The following is a 12,500-nucleotide window of genomic DNA, read 5'->3' as shown; positions in this document are numbered from 1 at the left end:
GCTAAATAGAAAGAGTGAGAGAGGAGAGAGGGAGAGGTAGAAGTAAGGGGAGAAGAAGGGGAAGAGGAGAGAGTGAGGGGGAGGAGAAAAGAAAGTGAGAGCAGGGAGGGCAGAGAAGCAGAGGAAGAGGAAGAGTGAGTGAGATGAGATGAGAGTGAGAGTGAAGAGGGAAGAGGGAGGAGAGGAAGAGTGAGAGCGGAGGAGGGGGGAGAGCAGCGGGGGAAGAGGAAGAGGGAGGAGAGGAAGAGTGAGAGCGGAGGAGGGGGGAGAGCAGCGGGGGAAGAGGAAGAGTGAGAGAGAGGAGAGTGAGTGAGAGGGAGGGAGGGGAGGGAGAGGTGGAGGAGGAGGAGGAAGTACTGGCAGCGAAGGTGAACCACCGCCCGTCTTCACTTTTAAGACAGCTGGACACATCCCGAAGGACACGTGTATGTGTGTGTGTGTGTGTGTGTGTGTGTGTGTGTGTGTGTGTGTGTGTGTGTGTGTGTGTGTGTGTGTGCGCTCGTGCGTGCATATGTGTGTTTGCACGCTGGCACACCTATTTGCGTAGGTGATGTAGGAGTTTGGGATGCATGTGGGATGTGGGTGTATTGTGTGTTGCGTAAACACACACACACACACACACACACACACACACACACACACACACACACACACGCATGCATACACACGCACACGCACGACCTCTGGCTGGGTCGTCGAGGAAGTTCAGCCTCAGGAGGAGCAAGTGACCTTTCCAAAGCAAGTTTTCCGAGAGTTGGTGATCCGCCGAGGCCCCGCGAGCCCCAGCCAGCCAGGCGGCGACGGTGACGACGACGACGACGACGACTCGGGGGTGACGGTGACGAGACTGACGACTATGCGATTATGATCAGGCGACAATGATTAAAACTTACTGTATGCATAGAAGATGACGATTATGATGACTAGGTGTCTGTAGGAGTGACGATACACGGTAATTATTCAACAACGATGACTGACGACTTTTTACGTACAGGTTTTATTGCACTCGTACTTAGCTGTTTCACCGGTACTGGTGGTGATGGTGGTGGTGATGGTGGTCAGCCCCTTCTCGTTGGTACCGCTGGCAGGTTTCTCTTTATAGTGACGTCGACGTTGCATTAGGCCCGACGACGCGATGGCAGGAACGGTGAAGCGCCTCGACACATTTGACAACCGCGGCGGACGGAGGGGTGACGGAGGGGTGACGGAGGGCGATGGTGGCGACACAGTGGTTACGATAACGAAGTTGACTCATTAGTGGCGATGATGGAGCAAGAACAACCCAGCCCAACCCAACCCACTCAGCCAACAGAGAAAAGAGAAGAGGGTCGCCATGCCGTGAACAAACCGAGTCACTCACCCATAAAAAGAATATCCACAGAACTTGAATTTACATACGTTTGTAATACCAATCGAACAACTTAATTTCTCCGACCATATTCTTTTAGGGCTTTTTTTTTTTACAGAATTTAGAGTTTACCAGGGTATAGAGAGTCGGATTCTGGCATGAAAGACGCGGAGCTGCCTTGAGACTGGCTTACACAGGGCGAGGCGTCACGGGTGGAGGGGAGAGAGGATGGGAAGCTCAAGGGGCCAAAACGAGAGACTTGAAGTTCCCCCAGTCCGATGCGATGAAGTTCAACGTTCGGGGGATTTGCCTTCACAACGACCTCCTTCCTTATATCTATTTCTCTAACCTTATACTTGTTGCGGGTTCATTTGTCATACGTTTTATTTCGTTTTCCCGTGTTTTCTGAGAGATATGAATTTTCCCATTACTGAATTCGACTTGCGAGTGAATCTTCTGTGAAATGTGCAAAGTTAGTTGATGCATCGTAAGTTAGCATGACCAAAGATGATGATGATGATGATGATAATGATGATGATGGTGATGGTGTGTGTGGGTGGGTGGGTGGGGGGGGGGCTACATGTGCGTGTGTGTATGTGCATTAAAAAGACGATGATTGACGGTACAGTAGCACGATGTGAGAAGACGAAATACTAGCAACATAAAAGAGAAATTTAGCCTCAGCCCAAATTTTACGACCTCCTCCTGTTTTACAAGATTCGAGGGAGAAGTAAGACAAACTCCCTTTACGATGCTTCGGTGTAATAACGTGAAGGGGCGCCTGTCAGGGTTTGCTTTAAGGGGGAGGGTGGCGAGGCTTTGATCAAGGGAAAGGAACACTATGCAGAGGAAACACGTCATGTCTAATCAATATAGTCACCAACCAGCCTTTGATGAATGCTCCCCTTCCTCCTTCTCTTCCTTTTACTACTACTACTACTACTACTACTACTACTACTATTACTACTACTACTACAATAACTTATATCTCCCATCATTCCACTTCATTCTTTATAATTATTTTCCTCTTGCTCCTCTTCCTACTCATGCTACTCCTCACGTCCTTTTCTTCCTTTTCATTCTCCTCTTTCTCCTTATTACTCTCTTCTTCCTCCTCCTCCTCCTCCTCTTCCTCTTCTTATCCCTTGTGTCCCGTCCCGTCAGTAGAAGGTTCCTATTCCTCCTGCTTTTCCTGGATCATCTTTTCCGCCTGATGCTGAAACCGTCGTCTTTGGGCAGCTCCTTTCATATTAGACCCGGTAAACAACTTGATCCTTCTCCCTGCGCTCTCCACTCTGTCCTCTCCTTCATTCCTTCCTTCCCCAACTCCTCCTCCTTCACCTTCTTCATCTCCTTCACCTGTCTATTCTCCTTCCTCCCTCCCTCCTGCGCTCTCCACTCTGTCCTCTCCTTCATTCCTTCCTTCCTCAACTCCTCCTCCTTCACCTTCTTCATCTCCTTCACCTGTCTATTCTCTTTCCTCCCTCCTGCGCCCTCCACTCGGTTCTCTTTTTCCTTCCCTATCTCATCCTCCTTCGGCTCCTTCATCCCCTGCCCCGCCCTGCCCTGCCCTGCCCTGCCGCTGTCGACTCTCCATCCTTCCCCCTTTCCGAAATTGACCACATCGAAAAAAAAGGTCATGGAGTTTAAAATTTTGAGTTCAGGTTCTTAAAGGTGCGGCCGAGTAATGAATGTGAAAAATGTTTGTTGTTGTTATTATTATTTATTTATTTTTTTTACGTCTCCGCCTATTACGCCGGTAGGCTTGCTTGAGGGGCCTGGATGGTATTCGGCTCCAGCCCGTCATGGCGCAGGCAAGTGTTTATAGTGGCGCCATTTTCTCTAGTAATTTTGTTGTTGTTGTTGTTGTTGTTGTTGTTGTTGTTGTTGTTGTTTGTACCCTTGTGGATGAAAGGGAAAGGTATAGGCTAGTCTGTTGCTTTGACCGCATTCGATGACCACACACACACACACACACACACACACACACACACACACACACACACACACACACACACACAGAGGCACGTTTTAGTTAGCAGGGCAACAAAAAACAAAAAAATATTTTATCAACGTCCAGTTAGTTCGTGATGAGTGACGGGGCCGGGAAGATAAAAACAAGTGGGACGGGAGGGAGGACGGGAAAGGGGGAAGGGGGAAGACGAGAAGTGGGAAGAGGAGAGGGGGAGGGTTAATGAATGAAAGGGAGACGAGGGGATGGAAGAGCATGGGAAGGTGAGGGGATGGAGGGAGGGAGGGAGGGAGCGCAGGGAGACGAAAAGTGAGAGGAAGGACGTCCGGAAGGGAGGTGAGAGAGGACGAGACACGAATATATGAAATGAGGCAATTAAGCAGTTGAGTAGTTAGTGATGAAGATTAAACGTTTCGAATGGATGTTTGTTAGATTTGTGGACGCGGCTGACTTGTTCGCAGGAGCCTCCATGCGTTGACCGACTGGCCTCTTGTAGTCTCCTTATGCTCTTGTGCTTTCTTGTGACTCAGTACTACTCTGCGTCACTGATGAAGCAACTGTATCGAATCGTTTAAGTTGTTGTATAGTTCATTTACCGTACTTAAAACTCTCCCGCAACGCACACTGGCGGCGCTTTAGGCTTCCCTGCAGACCCGCTCGCTTTCAGTCCCGATGAGCGCGTGCAGTAACTCGGCTGAACCCATCAAGAAGTAATAGTTGCGTTCCTATAAATGGAGTCGAGACGCTCCTCGGCGCACATTGGCAATACATATAAGGCGACGCGGAGGCAAGAACTACTGGAGAGAGTCACGCCTGGGAGCTTAGACACCCATTGCTGCTGATGATGATGATAATGGTGAGGATGATGGTGATGATAGCGATTCGATTAAGACGTTGTAGCTGAGTTTCATTAATGGACCAGACGCTCCGTAAAAGCACATTGGCAGTACGGATACATTAAAGCCTCTGTTGCAAGAGTGGCTGCCATACGTCACGCCTGAGAGAGCGGGAGGCACCACGCTGCTGCCGCCTCCGTCACGCTCCGCAAGACGCCGACTCACTGCGACTTGACACGCGGGACTTTCGAATTAGCGACTTGGGGTTGGCCCGGGTAAAAGTGAACCTTGCTCAACCTCGGCCATTGAAGAGAAGTTTATGGCATATCTGTGGAGCCTCTACCCTGGTGCCACCCTCCTCCTCCTCCTACTAGTTCTCCTCTTTTTCCTCCTCCTCTTCCTTCTCTCCTTCCTCCTTTTCCTCCTTCTTCAACTCCCATTTCTACCTCAACTTTCTATACCTTCTCCTCCCGTTCATATTCGTATTTCCTTCCCCTTCCTTCCTTCACCCCTCTTTATATCCAGTCCATAATATCCTTTCTTCCCTCTTTCTTTCCCATCCTTCCCTCTACAGCCCATCCTCCACTCCCCTTTCCTTCTCTTCCCATCTTCTTTCCAAACTCTCCTTCGTTCATCCTTTTCTTGACTTTCTTTAACCAATTCCTCTTTACTTCCCCTTCTTCCTCAACCTGCCCTCCTCTTACCAACTCCATATACTCCTTTCGTCTCTCTCCTCATGCTTCCTCCAACATCCCATCGTTTCCATGGACTTCCGTACACCTGGCAGGATCCTCAGCTCTTGAGAGGAACATTTCAGAAGGAGTATAAAGCGTAGGAGTCTTTGCAGGACCTTTAAACCTCTTCCCTTTATTGCTTCCTGCCCTCCCCCTCCCTTCACCCCTTCCTCCCTCCTGTAGCACAATTCCATGGCCCTTGGCTCTGTTTAGTGACCCTTTCCCCTTGTGACCTGACCCCTCCACTTGACCCCCGACCCTGTGGTTAGCTTGAACACGAAGACCTAACCCGGGAGTGAGACGTGGGGCGGCTGTAATGCGTAGGAGGTGCAACACACACACACGAACACACACTCTCTATCTATCTATTTATGAATCTATCTATGTCAGTTTATTTCTTGTGTATAGCTATTTCTATTCTTCTTAATCTTCCCTTTGATGTGTTGACCAGCGGGGCGAGAAGGAACGAAAGCGGCGTTGACCCCTCACTGACCGGGGATCAACCAATTTAACCGTTCCTCAGACCAAGGCCAAGCGAGCGTCCTCGAGAGGCGAGACAGCGGGAAAGGAATGATTAGCACAAGACTAAGAACATTAACAACGGTGACTGCACAGGAACGCCGCAATGAAACCGTGAAATTTGAGACCATAAAAGCGGGTATCTGAAAACAAAGGAGGAGGAGGAGGAGGAGGAGGAGGAGTGCAAGAGGAAAGTACTGGAGTGAAAGTGAACGACGAGGGCGAGTTCTGAGAGGCAAAGTTAAAGGATTAGAGAGAGAGAGAGAGAGAGAGAGAGAGAGAGAGAGAGAGAGAGAGAGAGAGAGAGAGAGAGAGAGAGAGAGATACACCTACACATAATCCATTAATCTCTCGGTATTTAATTTTTGTCTCCCACCCTACAGTTAACCCTTTCATTCGTCCCTCCCTTCCCTTCCCATTCCCCCCTTCCATTCATTCCTTACTCAACATATGTACGCACACTCATCCCTTTCCCTTAACCAGCCTTCTCCTTCCATGCTTTTTTCCTTCCTTTCTTCCTTCCTTCCTTTTCCCCTTCCTTCGTTCCTTTCCCTCCTTTTCTCCCTTATTCATCTGTACATCCTCTTCATAACCAGCCATCCTCTTCTTCCTGCTCTCTCTCTCTCTCTCTCTCTCTCTCTCTCTCTTTTACCATCCCTTATTCTTCAGTCCTCCCCTGGTCTCTTTTTTTTTTACGTTTCTCCATCTCTCCAATGTATCTCTATTCCCTTATCTCCCCTATCTTCCCGCGGTCTCCCATTTCCTTCCGTTATTTTTCCGTCTTTCATGAACTTTCCCTTTTCTTCCATTTTCTCTATCTCTCCATTGCATCGCCATTCGTTTATCTCGTTGTTCCCTCTCTCTTCCCCTGTGGTGAATCGTCCCTTTCCTCTTCTCTGTCTTTCCTTTCTCTTCTTGCCAGTTTCCTTCCGTTATTCTTCTGTCCCCCATGAACCTTCTCTCCTTCCCTTGTGAGGAAATGGCCCGCACAGGACCTACAGGTTCCCACCGCACTGGTCGGCGGGACACGCTTGGCTGCCGCCGCCGACCCAGTTCCTCGGCCGGAGTGCGCGCCGAGCGAGGGTCTGCCGCTGTCCGAGCCGTGAAATTGCGAAACAGATTCCTGTCATTTTTTTTTACGGCAGAGGATTCTTTGCACCATTGAAAGAGAAGCTGTGTCTTTGTCTAACCGTGAGGGAGTGGGGGGAGGTTGGGAGGGAGGGAGGGAGGGAGGTTGTTTAAGACCTTTTTTTGTTCGTTGTGGCAGAGATGAATAAATGTTTCATTAGGTTGTCCGCCGGAACGTTTTCTTAAGAGCTGATGAAACATATGGCCGAGTCCACGTCAGGCCAAATATTTTTCAGACTGTCGGTCAAATACATCAGTGAGATTTTTTGCGAAGCTGTTTGTTGGTGGAGAGGTTGTGAATGTGTAAGACAAGGAAATAAGAGTAACAGGAGTGAACGGAGGAAGGAGAAAGAAAAAACAAGGAAATGAAAAGAAGAAAGACTCAAGTTTAACGTCAGAGGAGAAATTGGAAAGGAGGGAGTGTGGGCGGAAAAAAAAGGGAGGGAGGAAGGGAGGAGAGCTGCTAGGGAGCGAGAGAAGAAGAAGGGAGGAAGGCTGTTAGAAGATTAAACAAAAACAATGCATTTTAATGGAAAAACGGGATTTGGTGACCTCCTTGCCCAGCAGCCCCGCCGTGCAGGCAGTCTGGTGTGTCGCCGCGCTACACGACGCGGCGTTTTGTCGGGAAATTCCGTAACTTTTATTTTTTCCCCGCACAAGGTCGCCGCCTCAATGCTAGAGCGTGTTTTTGTCGGCAGCGCGCGAAAAATAGCGTGCTTGCGAGGCTTCATAAGACGTCCATTTTTATCTTTGTTGTGCACTTGGCTGTGTGACCCATTTCCTGGCGTGATTTTTCCTCTCCGTGCCGGCGGTTCAGCCCAGACGTTATATCACTGTGGAGGACTCGGTTAACTACTATCATTCTTGTACCCAGAGTGACAGTCATGCTGATTACTATAAGAACATTTATTAGATGAGAATAGCATGTAACTGTAGCTGTAATAGTGGTAACAGTAGTAGTAGTAGTAGTAGTAGTAGTAGTAGTAGTAGTAGTAGTAGTGGCGGTGGTGGTGGTAGTAGCAGCAGTAGTAGTAGTAGTTGTAGTGATAGAGGTAGTAGTAATATCAGTGGTAGTATTGGTAGTAGTAGTAGTAGTAGCGGTGGCAACAGCAAAAAATAAATAAATGATAACAATAATAATAATAATAATAATAATAATAATAATAACAGTATTAATAGCCTGTTCGTGTCCTGCAGCCCTGCCGAGCCGCCTTCCGGAGCCCCGCCACGCCAGGAGGCAGCAGCTGCTGAGGTACAGTAAAGACTAAACATTTTATAATACTAAGCTGCAGTAAAGCAAGGCCGAGGCGGCCACGCGAGGGGAATAAATTGTCAAAGCTTGATCGATAAACACGCTCCCAGACTGGACGGGAGGAGGGAGGCGGCTTGAGGGAGGGGGAGAGGAGGGAGAGGGAGAGGAAGAGTAGGGAGGAGTAAAAAAAGTCTAGTGAGAGTGAGCGCGAGGGAGAGGGAGGCAGAGCGAGTGAGTGACCGACCTTTGAAGGTGACTGAGTTCCGCTCTTCAGCTTTTTGTTGCTTATTACTTCGCAACGTGAAGGAGCCTTCCCCCCTCTCCTCCCCCCATCGCTGCCTCTTCTCCCCACCCCCCTCGCCCTCAACATTCCTTTCCCTTGCCTTTCTCGCCCACCCATACACTCCCCTCCCCAGACCCCACCCTCACCTCTGCTCTCCCACGCCCCTGATCCACCCACGCACGCCCTCGCTCCCCACTGACCCACACGCACTCTTGTTTACCGACCTGCGCCTCTGCTTCTCGCCGACTTGACCGCCTCGATGGACTCAGATGGAATAGTCGTACGATCTTGTTTCCTGTTTCTTCTTTCCCGCACCCACGCTTGTTGTCCCTCCTGTGTCTCCTCATCTCCGGCCTCCTCCACTCTTGATCAAACAGCCGCTAGTAGGGTCTCGTGTTCCCCTGGCAGGCTGTCTTTGCCCTTCCTTCCACTTGAAATCCGTGTCACGCAGGTAATCTTCACCCCATCTCTCCCCCACCTCCTCGCATCGTTACTTTTAAGGAGACGCTTCCTCGCTACACAACGCCTTCACACGTGTTAAAAGAGCGTCCAAAGGCGATGTCATGCCATGCACACCCTGGCCCGACAGAATGTAGCAGCAGCAGGATCAGGCGTGACGTGAGACAGGCGACAGGGCACAGGATGATGAAGGTTTTCTCTAGACTACAAGTTATTAAGGAAAGTATTTCGATGTTAATCATCAGCTGACATATGTTCCTTTTAAGGGCCAAGAGATGAAAAACAACTAATAAAAATGCCATTATAAATGTTGCTTAAGTAAAAAAAAACTAAAGACATCCCAAAATTTTTATCAAAAGAGGAACACACTGCATTTCGAGGTTTAGTCACGACGAGGTAAATGGAAAAAAATGGAGCTTCTCATCAAGTAATCAGCTGGCTCGTTGCCTTAATAAACTGTTACTACGTTTGGCTGAGTGGAGGTAAAGCCGCTGATTGTGAAAATAAGAAAGATTTTTTTGCTTTTAACTCGGCTCTGCATCAAAGGAAGTGTTCGCATTCTGATTGAGGAAGCGAATGACATGACAACAACTCTTCCTCCCCCTCCCCTCTCGCTCACACCTCCTCCCTCTCCCTCCCACATAATTATTCACTCCGTCCTGTTCTCCCCTCTCCCTCCACTGCACCTGATACTCTCCCTCCCTCTCTTTCATCTCTTACTCACCCCTCCGCCTCCCTCTCTCTCTCTCTCACACTCCCCCTCCTCCTCTCCTACACCTGATACACTCCCTCTCTCTCCTTCTCTTACTCTCCCCTCCCTCTCCCTCCCTCTCCCCACACCTGATACACTCCTCCCTCCCTCTCTCCCTCCTTCTATCTCTCTCACTCTCCTTCCTCTTACGCCTCTCCCTTCCTCCCCAACCAAACTTTCTCTGTTCCCCCTTCCTCCTCCTCCCTCTCTCCCTCTCATCATTCTTTCCTTCCTTCCGGCTTCCTCGGCGTCCTTGTCTGGTCTCCGCGTGGATTGCGTCGTGTGATGTAATCTTTTTTTGGCGCCTTCACGGTTTCACGTTCGCATCTTTTTGCTCTCCTACGCATACGCTCCGAGATGTTGTATAGTACTGCGATGCGTGTGAGTTTTATTTCTTTATTGTAGGCTCCTTACGCAATGAGGTTTTAATGTTACGGTATGTACGAATGCGTGTAACTTTGGTTTTTGAGACACGCTTTGAGTTTCGGTAGACGACGATGCGCTTTGGTTTACTTTTTTCTACGTATGCGAAGCGAATCTTATTACTACGATGCATGTAACATAAGTTTTCAATATTTTGGGATGATAACGGAGTATGACGATCATGTGTTACGTCGCCAAGCCTTACTCTTTGTTAGGTATACAAACTGGATCTTACTACTACGAAGCGTGTAACTTCGCTATGCTAGTGGAGGACAGTGTAGTATGGTGTTATTAGGACATCACCAAGCCTGACACCATGGAGCGTTCGATGTCTGTAGCTTTATTTTTTGTTACTGCACTGAACTTCTTACTACGTATACGAACTAGAGTCGTATTACGGCGATGCGTGTAACTTTACTTTCTTACGCTAGTGAAAGATAACGTAGTATAATCCTATAGTATGGACCTCGCTTAGCCCGACAGCAGCGTTCGATGTTTGTAGCTTTATATATTCTCACTGCAATGGACGGGAGATTGATAGCGGTGGAGGACGGTGTTATTTCTCGTCACGGTAAATACGTCGCCTAGCCTCACACCAACGTTCAATGCGTGTGGAGTTTCATTATTTGCTCCTGCACTTAACCGGGAGGCGTATTTCCTTTTGCTGGACGGATATGGGGCGCCCACTCCTAAATAGGTCAGGTTAGGTTAGGTTCGGTTTAGATGATGTCATTTGGGATCATTCGGAGTAGAAATCACAATGAGAGTATTTTAAAAACACCTCGTGGTTATTTTTGAAGCTACAGCCGAGCGTCTTCATTCATGGACCACATACCCGTAGAGAGATTGGAAATATGTGGACGGGAGAGTGAGAGCGGCGAAGATCAGTGCTCTGTTTTTCACTACGCACACACGTTGAAATTTATACGCCGCCTATAACCTGCCATGAGTGTTCTACGTGTGTGTGTGGAGCTTTATTTTTTGCTGCCTATAACCGGGGGAGACAGAGTGGCATAGAGTTTTTTGCTGCCTATAACCGGGGGAGAGAGAGTGGCATATAGTTTTTTGCTGCCTATAACCGGGGGAGAGAGAGTGGCATAGAGTTTTTTGCTGCCTATAACCGGGGGAGAGAGAGTGGCATAGAGGAGTGGTTATCGTATCGTCGCCGCGGCCTGACACACACTGACACACACGAGCGGCGTGGCGTGGAAAGTTGTCACGTGAGGATATCGACAACCCGCGGGAGAAAACGAAACACCTGACATTTGGATGAAAGTGACCGCGGCCTCTCTCTCTCTCTCTCTCTCTCTCTCTCTCTCTCTCTCTCTCTCTCTCTCTCTCTCTCTCAACGCGATCCTGTCTTCCTTTCTTCCTTTTTTTGTATTTCTCAACATTACTGGCAATTACTTTTTTGTGTTAGGTTTTTTTATATATTTTTTTCCCCGTTCGTTCTCTTTCCTTTCTCTCTCTCTTCCTCATCCTCTTCCTTTTCCTTTCGCCCTTTTCTTCCTCTTCGTATGGTCATGAGTTTGCTTAGCCGTTTATTTGTATGTGTGTGGTTTAGTGTGTGTGTGTGTATGTGTGTGTGTGTGTGTGTGTGTGTGTGTGTGTGTCAACGTTACACTATCCCATCGCTTTCTCCATTGAACCTTAGACATATTTACACTCCCTCGATATCTGCCGCTGTTACCGTCTCGTCTCAACCCGCCGCTGCCTCGCCACCCCAAGAGCGGACCGCCTCTCCCACCACCGCCACCGCCACTCGGTCAAGGATAAACTAGGGTTGGGGAGGCAGCCTGTGAACCCTCCTTTTTCTCCTCCTCCTCCTCCTCCGTCGTCTTCGGTGCCTAGCTCTCCCCCTTTCCCTCCTGTTTATCTTTAGCAAACACCCGCGGCGGAGTACTCGGCTCAAACGACGCTGAAGGGCCCGCGGAGAGGCTGTGGAAAGTTGCATCCTGCCTGAACCATGATGCTGCGAGGAAACTTGTAGGGAGAGGAATTCATGTAGAGAGGCTGAGCACATTTGAATTTGGAAAGTTTGTTGACTGAAGGAGAGGAGAACGGCAACACACACTTACAGGACGAGGAGAAGGGGGAGGAGGATGAAAAGGAGGAAGAGGAAGAGGAAGGCGAGTTGGAGGAGGGTTTTAGTAAAGGTTAGAATGCTTCGATCGGGCTTGTTGTGAAGAAACCCGTGACTCCTCTGAAGTAAACGACGCAGAGACGGAAAGAAAGTTGAAACGAATCAAAGACAGACATGATAGTTACGGACGAAAAGGTACAAGAACAATAAAGCAGCAAACATGAAAAAACTAAACGACTCAAGAGACGAAAAGCATATTACGAAGAGGCCAAGAACGCTGCTTGGGGAGATAAAAAGTGCACAACTAAAAAAAAAATACATAGGAACAAAACCACGAATCAGCCAAGAAGGAAGGAAGTGCATAGAAGGTGTTGGACAGCAGAAAGGACCTTGGCTTACAAACACCCATGAGGCAGCAAACAGACCTCAAACTAACACACAAACAGACCCATGCATGAGGAGGTCACGTTGAGGATATACAATAGCAGGGAACACGACCACCACCACCACCACCACCACCACCACCACGAGCACCACCACCAGACAGCCTCCATTCCAGTTGCCGCTTCTCCAAAAAAACGAAGTAATTATAATAAAAAAAATGTGTTAATAATAGCATTCATCCTCTCTTGTTTCCGTTCACTTTCTTTTCAGTTTTCATCTTGTTTTCGTTCACTTTCTTTTCTCTTTTTCACCGGAAGGCCGATAATTT

At 48.6% G+C, this 12,500-nt stretch overlaps 1 protein-coding gene and 1 long non-coding RNA gene across 3 annotated transcripts in view; one reads left to right on the top strand and one right to left on the bottom strand.

Annotated features, from left to right (window-relative positions):
- LOC127004053 (uncharacterized) overlaps nt 1-12,500 on the top strand; it is a 101,480-nt gene that overhangs the window by 37,854 nt on the left and 51,126 nt on the right. The window contains exon 2 of the long non-coding RNA XR_007757598.1: nt 7,735-7,789. This is a non-coding gene — a long non-coding RNA (uncharacterized LOC127004053). The remainder of the gene's footprint in view (nt 1-7,734; nt 7,790-12,500) is intronic.
- The window catches only part of LOC127004051 (sal-like protein 3), a 96,211-nt gene that overhangs the window by 52,982 nt on the left and 30,729 nt on the right, over nt 1-12,500 (bottom strand). The gene's annotated exons all lie outside the window — the stretch shown is intronic.

Source organism: Eriocheir sinensis, chromosome 27 (assembly GCF_024679095.1).
Source record: "Eriocheir sinensis breed Jianghai 21 chromosome 27, ASM2467909v1, whole genome shotgun sequence".
Classification (NCBI taxonomy): domain Eukaryota; kingdom Metazoa; phylum Arthropoda; class Malacostraca; order Decapoda; family Varunidae; genus Eriocheir; species Eriocheir sinensis.
Note: the sequence above shows the minus strand (reverse complement) of the source record. Positions and strands in the feature narration are given on the sequence as shown.